We start from the raw sequence: 14,757 nt of genomic DNA on the forward strand, positions 1-14,757 counted from the left end.
CAGATAACGGGCTGATAAAACAGAACAAAACGAAACAAAACAAAACAGAGACAGAAACCCTATACACCAGGCCATGTCTTGGCAAGAAGGAGTTAATGAGGTTTATGCAGATGCCAGGCCCAGCCGCACAGATGTAGTGCAGACAGAAAACTTCACTCTCAGCTCAACGAAGTAAGTAACAGAAATGCACTCAGGAAAAGAGGCTAAGGGCCAGGCAGAAGGTGGAGAGTGGAGAGGAGAACTGAAGCCCAGAGAGTGGGCAGACCCCCAAGGCCCACCCACCCACCCCAGCACAACACTGGCAACAACCCTAATTCCAAATTCTTTTCAACGGTAAGGGGAGGGCCCTTAAAATATGGCCACATTTGGCCAAGGCCAAGTAGGGGCTAAGTCTTTGAGTTGAAAGTTTTGTGTTCCAGCAAATAAGTGGGGCTGGGCGGTGGGGGGCGACACTAGGAAGATAAATGACTCAGAAAGAGCCTGGAATAGCTTTCTTCTCTTTATCTCCATCTCCTCCAAGAGCCCTCCCCCAAATAAAAAGCAAGTAACATTTTTTTACTGTCAATGATGCTAAACCTGTGCTAAGTGTTTTTGCAAATATTCCCCCTTTCAAATCTAACAGAGAAGTCTGCGATCCTCATTTTCCCCAATGCACGAGCTGAATGTCATAAGCGTTAACTAACCGTCCTGACCCTCACAGATTCAGGATGCAAATCTAGTCTACCCGAAGACAGAGAATGTTCCTTTTCTAACAGCTGAACGCTCTCTCATCCTTCCCTTTATTCCAGATCCTTCATTCCTCACCTGACTCTGACAGCACTTTGTACTTCTCAGAGTCATGCTTCTCAAACTGGAATTTATATTCTTATAAAGTTTAAGGTTTTTGGAGGTCACAGACTTAGCATAAAGCACATTCCTACAATGACAATTTTACTTGAGGATTTTGCAGGGCTGGGGGGGATGGTAGAAGGCTGAATAGTTTAATTGGTTAATGTTTAAAATATTTTCTCACTAAAACAAACACGGGTGCATTCAAGATATAAATATTTAAGGGGCACCTGGGTGGCTCGGTTAAGGGTCTGCCTTTGGCTTCTGTCATGATCCTGGAGTCCTGGGATCAAGGTCCACATCGGGCTCCCTGCTCAGAGGGGAGTCTGCCTCTCCTTCTCCTTCTGTCCCTCCCCCACTCATGCTCTCTCTCTCTTTCTCTCAAATAAATAAATAAAATCTTCTAAAAATATATAAATATTTAAGACAAAATAGGTGATGTCAAAGAAATTTCAAGCTACCTTCGACTACCTGCAGATCCATCTGAGATATGTTTCGCTCTTGTCATTTAGGATATATATATATATATGTATATATTTTCTTTAAAGATTTATTTATTTATTTGACAGAGAGAGAGAGAGCAGAGGCAGAGGCAACAGCAGAGGGAGAGGGAGAAGCGGGTCTCCGGCTGAGCAAGGAGCCCGATGCGGGGCTTGATCCCAAGACCCTGGGATCATGACCTGAGCTGAAGGCAGCTGCTTAATCGACTGAGCCACCCAGGAGCCCCTAGTATATGTTAATAGCAACTCATAAGAAATACTAGTTATGAAAAGAAGACCTGGAGAAAACTCAGCTAGCCTCCCCACTACCTTCCAAGCCCTCCTGCGTGTCAGTCTCCAGGCTTCATGCTGGAGGTTCCCAAGCTTGGAGACGGTGAAGCACTGATGAGCATTCAAAACAGCCAGGGCCCTGGGGAAACTCCTCAAGACTGCCAGCCTTTGGGAAGAGTAGAAACTGCTAGAGACCAAAGAATGAGTCAAAGTTGCAGCAGCATAAAGGAGGACTATTAAATGAAATGGAGCAAAGGAAAACTTTGGCTTGGGGTTGGGAAAATTTCCAAGTAGTAAAAACTATTCGGTGGCCGACTCATGGAGGAGGGAAACAAGGAGTCCCCCAACACTTGGCTCATCGAACCCCATGGAGCTACAGCAGTCTCATCCACAGGGAGCCATCTGTACTAGCTCTGGAAGGGCAAGATGGCCAAGCAGGTCCTTTTTAGCTCTTGTTTCTGTGACTCTATGGAACAGGGGTGATTCAAACCGTATGTCTTTAAAACCACTCTTCATCTCAGTGGTTTGGTTGTTTGGGTTCTTTTAAAGCACACGTGACAAAGGCCCTTGTGACAAAACAAAGCGCTCTCACAAACAAAGTTTGTTCAAACCTAACTCCCTGATCTCCTCTTGCCCATGCATGTAAAGTAATGTGCTTTCTTTTAGAACTCATTCCAGGGTAAACTGGATTGATGTTGTGCTTTATGTAAACCGTGAGGCCAAAGAACAGAAGAATATGAAAGATCCCACACTGGGTAGGATCAAATTTCAGGGCAGCCTGGGGTTCTGAATCTGACAGTGGTACCCAGGGACATGTGGTAAAAAAAAAAAAAAAACACCGGTTCCGGTTGTTGTTAACCTCAAAAGGGCAGGGATGAGCTCTGAACAGACAAACACGCCTATCTTGTGGGCAGACATTTCATGGATGTTTTGCTCCATCTCTAGTAAAAACAGCCTGGCCTGCAGAATCAGACAAACTGGGTTCTGACATACCCTGTCACACAGAAAAAAGAGACTTTGACAAGTGACTTTATCATCTCTGAGCCTCACCTGTAAAATGAACACAGTTAAACCTACCCCAGAGCACGGCTGAGAGAATGAAATGAGAAAATGTATATACAGCATCGAGTGCAGTCACTGTTGTATAGCTGGTGCTCAATGAATTTTGACAAGTAAAATGATGGATGTTCTATCTATAATTCTCCTAAGACCGTAGGTTTTCTCAATTCCTGGTAGTTGAGTTGTATATGAGATCCAAGCCATTACTATAATCACATTCCTTTAATGAATGGCTTCCCACCTTACCAAGAGAAACCTGCTGCCTTCTTAGTCCAAAGCTGTCTCAGTCTTAGTCTGCTCAGGCTGCTCTAGCAGAATAGCATGGACTGGGTAGCTTAATCAACAATTATTTATTTCTCATAGTTCTAGAGGCTATAATGTCCAAGATCAAGGTGCTGGCTGGCTAGTTTGATTCCTGGTGAGGGCCCTTCCCCACTAGGTAGATGGCCGTCCTCTGGCTGTGTCCCACATGGTGGAGAGAGAGAAAGAGCTCTCTCATGTCTCTTCTTAAAAGGGCACTAATCTCATTCATGAGGGCTTCACCCTTATGATCTAGTTACCTCCCAAAGGTCCCACCTCCAAATACCACCAGAAATTAGGGCTTGGACATTTGAATTTGGGGGTGTGGGGAGAGGGGGACACATTCAGTCCATAGCGGAAGGGAATATTAATGTTTTAATATATGTACATATATTATATATATATATATATATAATGTTTCCCCAACTTTAAACTACAAAGGAAACTCTGCTCTGTTCATTTTTGGTCCCTAGGATGGTCTTTACAGCTCAGACTTCCTTTCTCAACCCCTTCCCGGATCCTAAGGGATTAACCTATTCCCTACCTGCTATGAGTAAACTTTCCCCTTTTATGGATTAACTGAAACAAACATAACACTCTCTAACATCATCTGCCATTTATATAAGAGATGTTTACTCACCTGTTGCAATGAGGATGTCATAAGAGTTAAGAAGAAATGTGTTAAGAGTTGTGGTTGCCTTTGCAGCCTGTTGGGGTCTGCCAAGCAACGTCTTTTCTTTCCATTGCTATGTTTTTCATAAATCTGGCCTATAAATTTGAGAATGCATCTAAGTGAGTGAATTAGGGGCTTGCTTTGATGAGGAGAAAGTCAACAGATCTCAAGTTCCTGACTGGAGGATCCAACACATTTTTTTGTGTCTACCAGTTTTAGAGCTGTGGCAGAAAAGGACAGATGGCCCTGGGCCCCTCACTTAGTGACCAGTCCTAATCTATTATACAGTTGCTCCTCAGTTCACTGGTAATCACTTGTAAATAAAATCAGATTTTGTTCATTTTTAAGGAGTGGGGGTATCCGAGATGTATTCCTGCCAACACAAAATGTCCCAGTGTCACATATAAACAGGGAAAACAGAGAATAAAGACTACAAGGAACAGAGTCAAGGCCACAGAACAGTAGGTCCCTGTCATTTATATTTGCTAGCCTATCACTGAGTCATTTCCTTCACTGCAAAGCCCCAGGCTTCTTAGGGCAAAGAACAAGGAAGTGTTTTCACACGGGGGTCTCAGTGGTGCAGAAGTGCTCATTCCCCTCAATCTCCAGCTACCTTGCACTGATCTGCCCTAAAGTTCAAGTGCCTGAACTACTCAACCCCATTAGGTGTCTGTACTCCTAGGACTTATGAGTGTTGTGGGGTATTTGTTTGACCAGCTAGAGCTTGGAATGCAAATTACAGAGACAGATTCTGCCTAATTCAAGAAGAAAGGGGATTGACTGCAAAAGCACTGGGTACCTTACAGAACTGTCAAGAAGATGTGACAACTGGGAACCAAAGGAAACCTAGCCAAGGTCCTGCCTAGAGACAGTCTGCCTAGAATGCCACTCTTCTAGGTGGAGTGTTCCTTAGCCACCAAATTCTTGCTATAATGACACTGGACTTGTGAGTTTGCCACAGTCTGCAGGAACTATTGTTAACTGACCATGCTACTTGCAGCATACCCTCAACATTTAAAGTTTGATGCTAGAAAATCCCATTGGCTACACATGGGTCACAGGTCACTGTCTTGGCTACTAGATGGCCGAGCTAAGGAGAGGATGGTCCACTCCTTTCAGTTCTGTAGAGAGAATCACCTCCCACCTCTCTCAGGATTTACCCCAAAATACGGAGGACATTCTTAGACTCCAGGCAGCCAAAATGACTAATGTTCATCACAGTTCTCCTCTTTGCCTAGCATCTTCCCAGATTCTTCTTCCCCTTCTCAACATCCAAAAACATCGCTTCTAACAGAATGGCAACCAAAGGACAACCAAAATCTTACCACCTCCTAACAGGAGGCAAAACATGGCCTCGCCTCATCTAGTACTATCGCCAGCTCCAGGTCCACGATCTTCAGATGATGTCCATTCTTCTTCCTTATATTCTGCCACCTGGAATAAACTAAAAGCCAGCCCCCAACATACACAATATGTTCATACATATAAAGATGGGCTAGAGTGAGAGAGCAGAAAAGGGAAAACAAGTACACACACACACACACACACACATGCACACTAAGGAAAGTAATTTGGTTTCAGGTTACATTTCTCATTTTTGTAACTGAGATGAGGCTATAACTGGTGCTACCTGTTGGGTTCTTTGGGAAGTAGATTCTGAGATGGCATTTAGTTTTCAGGATCTTTATTTAGGAGAGCCCTTGGGATCAACACCTATGGAAAAGTGAGGAATGAAGCTTAGTAGACAAAAGAGTCAAGCTGCAATGTGGGCCCTTTGTAAGACCATGGGTAGGCAATGAGTAGGTGAGTCATACATAATTAATCTATTTCAACCTTCCTATCTCTGGAAGTCTGAATTCCATTTCTACAACGGAATTGGCATCTTTTTCACGTAGCCCCAGATTTCAGTCAACAAAGTGAACAATTAGAACCACTCCCAGATATTCTGTCTTGTACAATGAGCCCACAATAACCAGGAAAGGGACCAATATCAATAAATTCAGCCTGAAATAAAATCATCTTCTTCTATCCTTAATAGGACACCCTCAGAATACATTCCTGCATATAATTCTTAGATTTCTGTCCACATAAATTAGTAAATTCTTGTAATACTTTTTGGAGTAAAAGATTTCTCCTCTCAGATTTAATTTTTTTTTAAAATTTACTTTTCTATCCCATGTATTCTAGGAGCAAACTTCACAGACAGAAAGTCAATGAGGTTGGTGGAAAGAGGACAAAGGGAGAATTGGCTTTCCCTTGCAGGAGTTAGGGAGTTAGTCACAAAGTCTTCCAGCAAGCTTGGAAAGGGAGACGCTGTTTCAAGTAAACATGAAACTCACTTCAATATACCAAATTCTCCCACATATTCCCATTCTAATCTAGGAGTCTCTTCCTATTTCATTGTCCCAGTTTTAGGAGTAGTCTAATAAAACTTTGAAGTGAATTGATTGTAATTTGTCAAACCATAGAATGAAATTGGTTTCTGACCTATCCCAGTCCTAAGCCTCCAAGAGATAAGGTCATTCTTTATTCATAGAAAATTCCTCTCTTTCAGGTTGTTCCTTGAGCCAAGAATGTAGGAATTTGAATTGGTCAATCTCTTCCAAGCTATCTAGTGCCATTAGAATTAGTTGTCCTGTGATGTTTAGTCTCCATTTGCCCATCCTGATCTACACTTCATTTTTTCCCTCCTGGCTCTTTGTCCCAGAAAAGTGATCCTGTACTGTATCAATCAGGTGACCTTAACTTTACAGCCTCAGGTTGGGTCTGAACGATGAAATGCATGAGAGGAAAATCAGATGAAGATAGGGGGCAGTTTATTCCCTGACCCCCAACCTGCCAGACTATGCGTTAGCAGTGGCTGAATTCTACCAAAGTCCTCAGTTCCTATCAGAAAACCTTACAGCTAAAGCAGCAACTATCGTTATCTCTAGGTTCTAGTTATTGCACCTTGCTCTTTCAGGCATAGGGGGCAGTAAGGGATCTTGTAGTTCAATTCCCTAAGATCCTTGTTGATTTTTCTTAGCCCTGCCCGCAATATTGTAAATAAGCCCTCTGTTAAACTCTCCTCAAAAATCCCACTTGAGTGTACCATCTCTTTCCTGCTGAGATCCCAAATAATACACACCCCAACCCCTAGTTCTCAAATTCCTGTGGGTCTTTATTCCATTCTAGGGCATTAAACTACTCAGTCTACCAAATTCTTGCCTTTAATGGACATTTCATTCCAGATTACCAGGGATAGTAACTTAATTGGCAGATTCCCAACTGTGTGCCATGAACTTCCAGATTGTCATCCCTGAATTCGAACTGAACTTCGACTGCTTTTAATTCTAATTGATTCAGATTGCCCCATATTTTTCACAATTTCCTGACATATACCTGCATGTACTCATACCAGTATCTGCACTGGTCAGGGTTCTTGTTTATAAATGACAGAAGGTAACACTGAATAACTTAAGCAAAAATAGTAATTTACTGGAAGAAAATTGGTAGCTCACAGAAATGACAGGAAAGCTGGAAAATGATGTTCCAAAGAAAATAAAATGAGACAAAACAATCAGAACACCATCACCACTACCACTGACGTCACTGCCATAGAATTCTGTCATCAGAGATGGCAGCAGTGCCCCTGGACTTGAACCCTTCTGCCATTGGCTACTCAACTCCACTGCAGCTGTCCCAATAACCTGTAACTTCATGGCCGTTCTTTCACCAGTCCATTGGCCCCAACATTTTCACATCAGCCACAGATCGACCCTGGTACTCTTCTTGGACTCAGAGCTCCGTTGCCTTTCCTGTCACCTCATTTTTGTCCATTTCTTTCCCTTTAAGGCATTCTAACATAAGACAATTCATTCTACTCTCTTTCTCTGACAATAGAGTAAAATATAGCCTGAGTAGGTATTTGTAAATCAGATGTTCATAAATTCATTTTTCCTATCTAATTGTTTAGATTTCTTTTTTAGATCCGTTCAGTATTCAACTGTCAGAACAAATGTCTGTTCCCATACAGAAGGCTTATTCAAATACCTGTGTCACCCTAAGGCTTTCAACTTTTTCAGTAGTCTGCGACACTGTTATATCAAGTTGCCTTGGCAGGCAAACATTAATTTGTTCTTAGTTTTTGCTATGTAAAAAAATCTGAGGGCATATCTTCTTGACTTCTTGATTCCAGGAAGAATCATTTAAAATGCCTCTCTAAAATATATAAAGATAAGGTGAGTAGACATTATTAAATGGAATTATTTGGGGGGTATTTGCCAAAACACTTCCCCTCCTGATACTCTGTTGAATCAAAGACATTGCTGTGATTAGATGAGAAAGTTTGCACAGAGGTTAAGGAACTTTTAGATACATAGGTGGTAGAGGCTTCATCAACTTCCATTCCAATGTTCAACATTAAACCCAATTTGATAGATTACAATGATGTCAACCTAAGTCCACCAAAGCCTTCAAGAGGGGGTTCACAGTGAAGAAAGATGGAGCCTGGACTTAAGATTTAGGTTCAAAGCCAAGGTCTACTGTTCATAAGAAGAGCACTAATTTTTGCTAATGTTGAATTCTTCCTGATCCAAGAGCCACTATGAACAACTGTGAAAATAATGTCTTCCCATGAGAATAAACCAAAGAGCTATAACAATTGTAAATTCTTTAGCAGCAGATAACAATGAGGGGGTCAGATTGTTCTCTCTTGAAAAATCACTGCAGCAGGTACAGGAATCTAGACCAGAAATACCATTCTGCTAAAGCAACTTGAGATGCAATTAATTTGAATATCAAAAAAAATTAAAGAAGGAGCTTCATTTATACCATTAAGCTGGTAAGGCAGATCATCTTTGTTAAATGAAACTTCTACCCATAAAAGATTTCCATCACAGTCACGTCTTATTCTTTATAGAGCCCTCTCTGTCTTGGGAGGAGAAGCCTGGTATATGTATGATAAGGTGATACACATTTGGGCTAATGGATCGGTAAGGCCACCATTGTGCTGACAGGAAGATACACCAAAGTTCAAACCTTGAAGAGCCAAGTCATTGTCTTTCATGCCTTTTCTATCCTCATTATGCCTGCCTGCCTGAATCTGTCATATGGACATTATCTGCTGCAAAGACTGAACTGTCATTTGTTAAATGAGTATATTGTAAAGTTTCACCATGTAAGTCCTCATGGTTAAGTATAATAAGCACTAGACTGGGAATGAGCAGACCAAGTTGATTCCCAGACCTCATAAACATTTAATTATCTGCGCAAATATGGACAAACAAGTTACTCTCTTTAAACCTAGTCCTCATCTGTAAAACCCATAAAATGGAAAAAGCAAGGCCATTCTTGACTACAACCCAGAGTTACTATGAAGATCAAATAGGATAATGCATGTGACATTACGTTGCAAATTGGATTAAACAATGTATAAATGTGAGAGGTGACCTAATTCATCTTCAAATTTTAACTGGTGAATTTGGAATTGGCAAGTACTCATTTGAAATAACATTTCTCAGAGGGGTTTGGGGCCTCTTGATCATCAGTTCCCCAAGGCTTTTAGAGAGAGTCACAAGGCTAAACCTCCACCGCCACACTCAGAGTATGAAAAGCCCATTTAGCTGTCATCCCCTGCTCTTGGCTGACTTTCAGGGAATGCCAGCAAAACGTCTGAAATTGGAACGGCAACCCACCAAGTATATCCAAATCTTTCATCAAACTGTGCCTAGTTTAGAAGCAATATTATGTTAACATTACCCCCACCGTGGATTATTTCTAATGAAACCAATCTGCCAAGGTGAAATGAGAGCATGTGTTACGGAGAAGCATAATTGGATTGACCTGAAAACTGAATTTAAAAGTAAATATCCTTTCAATTAAAGATGAGCAGAAAGATTCCAGAAAATATGAAGACTTCTGACTCCTTTAAATCTGTGGCCTGTCCCTTAGACCAAAATATAATCAAATCTTTTAAGGTTTCTGAACGTCATTAGAATAGAAATTTGCAATTCTGCTTATTGAGTCAGAGTCCCCTGATGGCTAAGCTCTCCTAATTGCAGGCTAGCAAACTTCAAAAGCAGATCCAGCTCTTTCGGGCTAGCACAGTGCCATTCAGGATGTGGAAGATACCACAGCAGGCTTTAAGTTCAACCTCTGAATTGTCATCATTTCCTTCCTCTCCTTCATTGCTTCATCATCTCCTACCTCCCTTTGTAGCCACCTCCTCCTAGAGCCCAGCATTTTCTAGACACCGTAAGGGTTCTAGGAATATAAAGATGATTAAGACCCTGGCATTGATTTGCTTTCATCCCAACCACCTCCCGTGCTCATTCTTTCAGTCTCAAGTCAAATACCTCCTCTATGATCCTTATCCCCATTCACCTAGGAAGACTTAAAAGTTCCTTCTTTATGATTTAACAGCTCTTTGAACGTAAGCCCATTCCAATATTTATGTTGGATCCATTACAACTGTTAATTTGCATACTTCCTTGAAATCAATAATCAAGTCTTTTCATCTTGGTACCACAGGACACCACATAATATCTGGCACAAAACAGGTATTAAAAATATTTGTTGAATAAATCATTCCCCAATCCAATTATTCCCAAGTCACCAAACATTCATTTCTACCTAAAGGTGGTTCTGCTTCCCAAGTCCCTTTTCTTTACTGCTGTTAGTGCCCAACTTTGGCCCTCCCATCACCTTTTACTATATCTGTTTCAAGTACATTTCTCATACACTTTTCTTACATACCTCAGATCCATGTCTATCCTACAGAATTATCGAAAGTGTGTGTTTCAACCATCTTACTTCATTCATTATGTATTCTCTTCTAATTAGACAGTAAAAAGATATGGTCTAATTTACATTCTCCAATCTATTTCTGCCCTCTCCTACCAAGTTCCCTGTGATCCTAAATTATTTATGCATATTTGATATCTCTATGGCCTTGCTCATATGTCCCCAAAGTTTAGTGGGCCCTTCTACCCATGTTGAAAACCCAACCTACCTTTAATAATTTAGCCTGAAGATCCCACAAAAATCACCAAGTACAGGCTAGTAAGAAACTCATCTTTCAAACTTACTAAAATATTTTGCCACCATCAAATCTAAAGGCAGAGCTAGAACTAATATCGAAGGCTCCTAACTCTAAACCTCTTTAAACTGGCCCTGTTGCCTTGCCTATAAACAGGATGTTCAAATCACGTGTGGTTCAATGTTAAAGAGAGTTAAAGAGGGCATGATGAACAATCACACTGTTAATAATTACACCCACACAACAAGTGTAAATCAGGACCTATGGTCAACCTACATCTAAGCCTCCTTAAGCTATGGCAAAATTTCATGATCTCTGTTTAATAAAAAGCTCTACATTATCTAAGTTTTCCTCCTAATTAAAGTCCATGAGATAATTAAGATGATTTGAGCCTTTAAAGTTATTTTGTATTCTGATTCCCTATATTAAAACAAAAACAACAATAAACATACACACACACACACACACACACACACACAGGGCACTGTGAATAAGTTGTTTTCCTAGTAACTGCACAAGCTTTTGTATACCAGGTATTTCTTGGGTTCTAGAGTCAGATACACCCATGTTAATGTACATAACTCTATCACTTATTCTGTAAGCCTCCCCATGAAGACAATGGGGCCTAATAGGACTTTTGGTTCATTCATTCTACAAATATTGGTAGTGTGCTTAACAAGTTTGAGATAGTGTGCTGGATACTGGGGATACAATGCTGAACAAATCACTGCTCTCCATTACGGTCTAGTCAGACAGACAGATATGAAGCCCAAATGAATGTGCTATCCCAAGCAAAGATGAATGCTGCGACACTATACTACCACATAAGAAAAGACTCTGATCTATATTGTGAGGTCATGAAATGCTTGAGGACATGATTATCTTGCGAGCTTAAGAGTAAATGTGACTGAACTAGGCAGAAGAGGAAAGGAAGTTTATTCCAGGAATAGGGAACGGCATGTGCAAAATCCCTGTGTCCGTGTGGGACCCAACCTAATCAAGAAACACAAGAAGGGCCTGTGTGACAGAAGCACACAAAGTGAGGAAAGAAACGGTGGGAGATGGAGCTACAGGGACCAGTACAAAAAAATGATTCCGTTGGTCATATTAAAGGTCTGTTTTTTTGGCAAAGAGCAATGGACTATTAAAGACTTTTACGTAGATAGTTGACACGGGGAAGAGGAAGGAGAAGACTGGTACCCATAATTAAATTTGCATTTGGAAAGATCACTTCTGTTGTTGCATGAATTGTGGGTTAGAAAAGGACCACAACACATGCGGGGAGATCAAATAGGAAGCTCTTACAAAAACTCTGGGAAGCAGCAAGGGTTAAACAAGAAAAGGATGAAGGCAGACAAAGTGCCAGAAGGAAAAAGAAAGGGGGCTAAAATTGACAGGTTTAGTGATGGTAGAGTAGATCAAAGATAATGGCAAAATTGACTCAAGTTTCTGTCATTCTTTGAAATAGCAAACACTATTTTGCTATATGAGCTTAGGGAGAGTTTACACATTGTCTTGGATACCATGAGTCTAAGGTGGCCTTGAAACACGTGGGTGGTGATATTGAATAGAAATTTGGATATAGGGGCACCTGAGTGGCTCTGTTGTTTAAGCACCTGCCTTTAGCTCAGGTCATGAGTCCAGACTCCCTGTTCAGCAGGGAGTCTGCTTCTCCTTCTCCCTCTGCCCCTCCCACGCCACTTGTGCGCGCGCTCTCTCTCTCTCTCTCTCCCTCTCTCTCAAATAAATAAGTAAATAAAATCTATTTAAAAAAAGAAATTTTTATATACAAGTGTAAGGCTCTGAGGTAAGATCTGGACTAGAGACTATGTGGGAGGTTGTCCCTGGTTCCGTGCTAAAGGCAGTCACATAATCAATGAGATTCCTGAGAGAAAAAAGAGGAAGAAAAAAAAAGAGAAGGGCGCCTCAGGTCAAACCTTGAGAAACCTTAATATTTAGTGGCAGGTTAGAAAAGCAACGTGCAGGGCACCTGGGGCGCTCAGTCAGTTAAGCGTCTGCCTTCGGCTCAGGTCATGATCTCAGAGTTCTGAGATCGAATCCTGTCTCGGGCTCCCTGCTCAGTGGGGAGTCTGCTTCTCCCTCTCCCTCTGCCCCTCCCTACCCGACTCATGCTCTCTCTCTCTCTCTCAAATAAATAAGTAAAATCGTAAAAAAAAAAAAAAAAAAAAAAAAAGCAACATGCTACAAAGAGAAAGAAGACTCAGCCGAAGATGGAAGAGGCAATCCAAGAAGGTGTGGCATTTCGGAGTGATGGCGTAGGAGACAGGCCGTGGTATCAAACACTGCTGAGAGGTCAAGAAAACGTGAACTAAAAAGTGGCCATTGAATTAAGTAGCATGAAGATCATTAGTGGACTTAGTAAGCTACGTTGGAGGAGTGAGAGGGCAGAAGCGAGGTGCAGGGTACAGTGGAAATGGAGGCGCCAAGTGTAGACAGATTTTTTTTTTTTGAGAAATTTGGCTCTGAAAATTGGAAAGGATTAGACTATTGGAAGAAAAATAGTAAGAAGAAGCTATAAGAGAAGACATGTATAATATAAAAGGAATTTTAATTTAATTTAATTTTTTTTTGCAGGTTGAAGAGAGTTAAGTATGTTTAACTATTTATGAAAAGATCTCATTGTGGGGACTCATTGACAGTGTAAGGTCTCTGTAAAGACAGAAGAATGCAGAATCTGAAGCACAAGGGGAGGGTTTGACCTTAGGAGGAGGAACACCCCAATCACATAATTAGAAGTAAAGATGGGTTCTGCCATTGAGCAGTTACAGATTTGCTGTACCATATTGGAACTTCAATCTGATGGTTTCACCTGCCACTGAAAGTAGGAGAAGAAATCAAAAGCTCAGAGCAAAGGGGCTTGAAACATGGTCAAATGTTGGGGCAGAGTGATGGTAGTCATTGTAGAAGGTCGTTAAGAGAACTGATGGGCCAGATGGAGAGCTCATATGAGGAACGATCATGAATGTTGTGACTCCACTATGTCCCTGTCATGTGGCTTTCTCCAGGATCACCACACTGCTCAGACACAGACCTGGAAAAGCAGAAGGTAAGGTTAGGATTTTGCCATATCAATGTGGGACAACGGCAGGTGATCAAGACAGTGGGAAGTGGAGAAGAGCAAGTCTGAGGACTGCCACTGAAGCTCTCTGCTCTACTGAGTAGCCCTTTTCCCGACATCCCAGAATTGCAATGAAGGCCAAAAGCTGAGGACTCAGTCGCCACTTGTAAGCCACATTCTAAAGGGAGTGTCTACCATAGGCAGCCAACAACTGGGGCCAGGCTCTTGTCTCCCTTCCTTTCCCTACTTCTACCACCAGGACTTATTAAGAAGAGATGGAACAAACCCTAGGACCATGGGACTTCATTCTTAACCCCCATCACTACTACCAAACATATGCAAGCATCTACACACACCTCATCATTTTAAAAAAGAAAAGACTGAACAGGAGAGGGGTAGACTTTCTGGAGGATGCAGAAGTGGTCAGGAAGTTCTGGTCTTTGGTCATAGAAGGTGACTTCGCCTGGTCTTCTGGCCATAGAAGGTGACTTCACCCCCCATGAGCTATCTCTCCACTTCAACACATCAGTTACATCAGCCACACAGGTGACCCGTAACATGCGGGGTAGCCTGAGTTCACATGAAGCAAGTGTTACATAAGGAACTGTGGGCTTTGCTGAATAGCCCAATCTATTGTCGTTTTTCCCTTTCTTAGGCTTGTGTCCCTCTCTCATGCTTCTGTGTCAATAATTGTGCTTTCTCACTTCCCAAACTCAGCAAGTGGAGCAGAGATATGGGCCAAGGGTAGAAATGTCTAGCAAGATTCTCTCTTACAGCTGCTTTTCATCTGCAGCTCACATTTGCCCAGATGAACCAAGTGACAGATGCTCTCCTCACCTTCCTCTTTGCCAGTGTCGTGGGACAGAAGGTGGGCTGGTCCCCTTTTTGTCTTAAGGGAATTGGAGCTTCACTTCACAGACAGCAACTTGGTCCTTGGAGGCCCAGGAGGTGTTACCTTTGGAAGGCTTACACTCAGTATTTTCTGACTGCAAGTACGTCACCCCATTCCTGGATCTGGGGGACATGGCAC

This window comes from Callorhinus ursinus, unplaced genomic scaffold (genome assembly GCF_003265705.2).
Source record: "Callorhinus ursinus isolate GAN/ISIS: 27379988/994484 unplaced genomic scaffold, GSC_fseal_2.0 scaffold5, whole genome shotgun sequence".
In the NCBI taxonomy this organism is placed as follows: domain Eukaryota; kingdom Metazoa; phylum Chordata; class Mammalia; order Carnivora; family Otariidae; genus Callorhinus; species Callorhinus ursinus.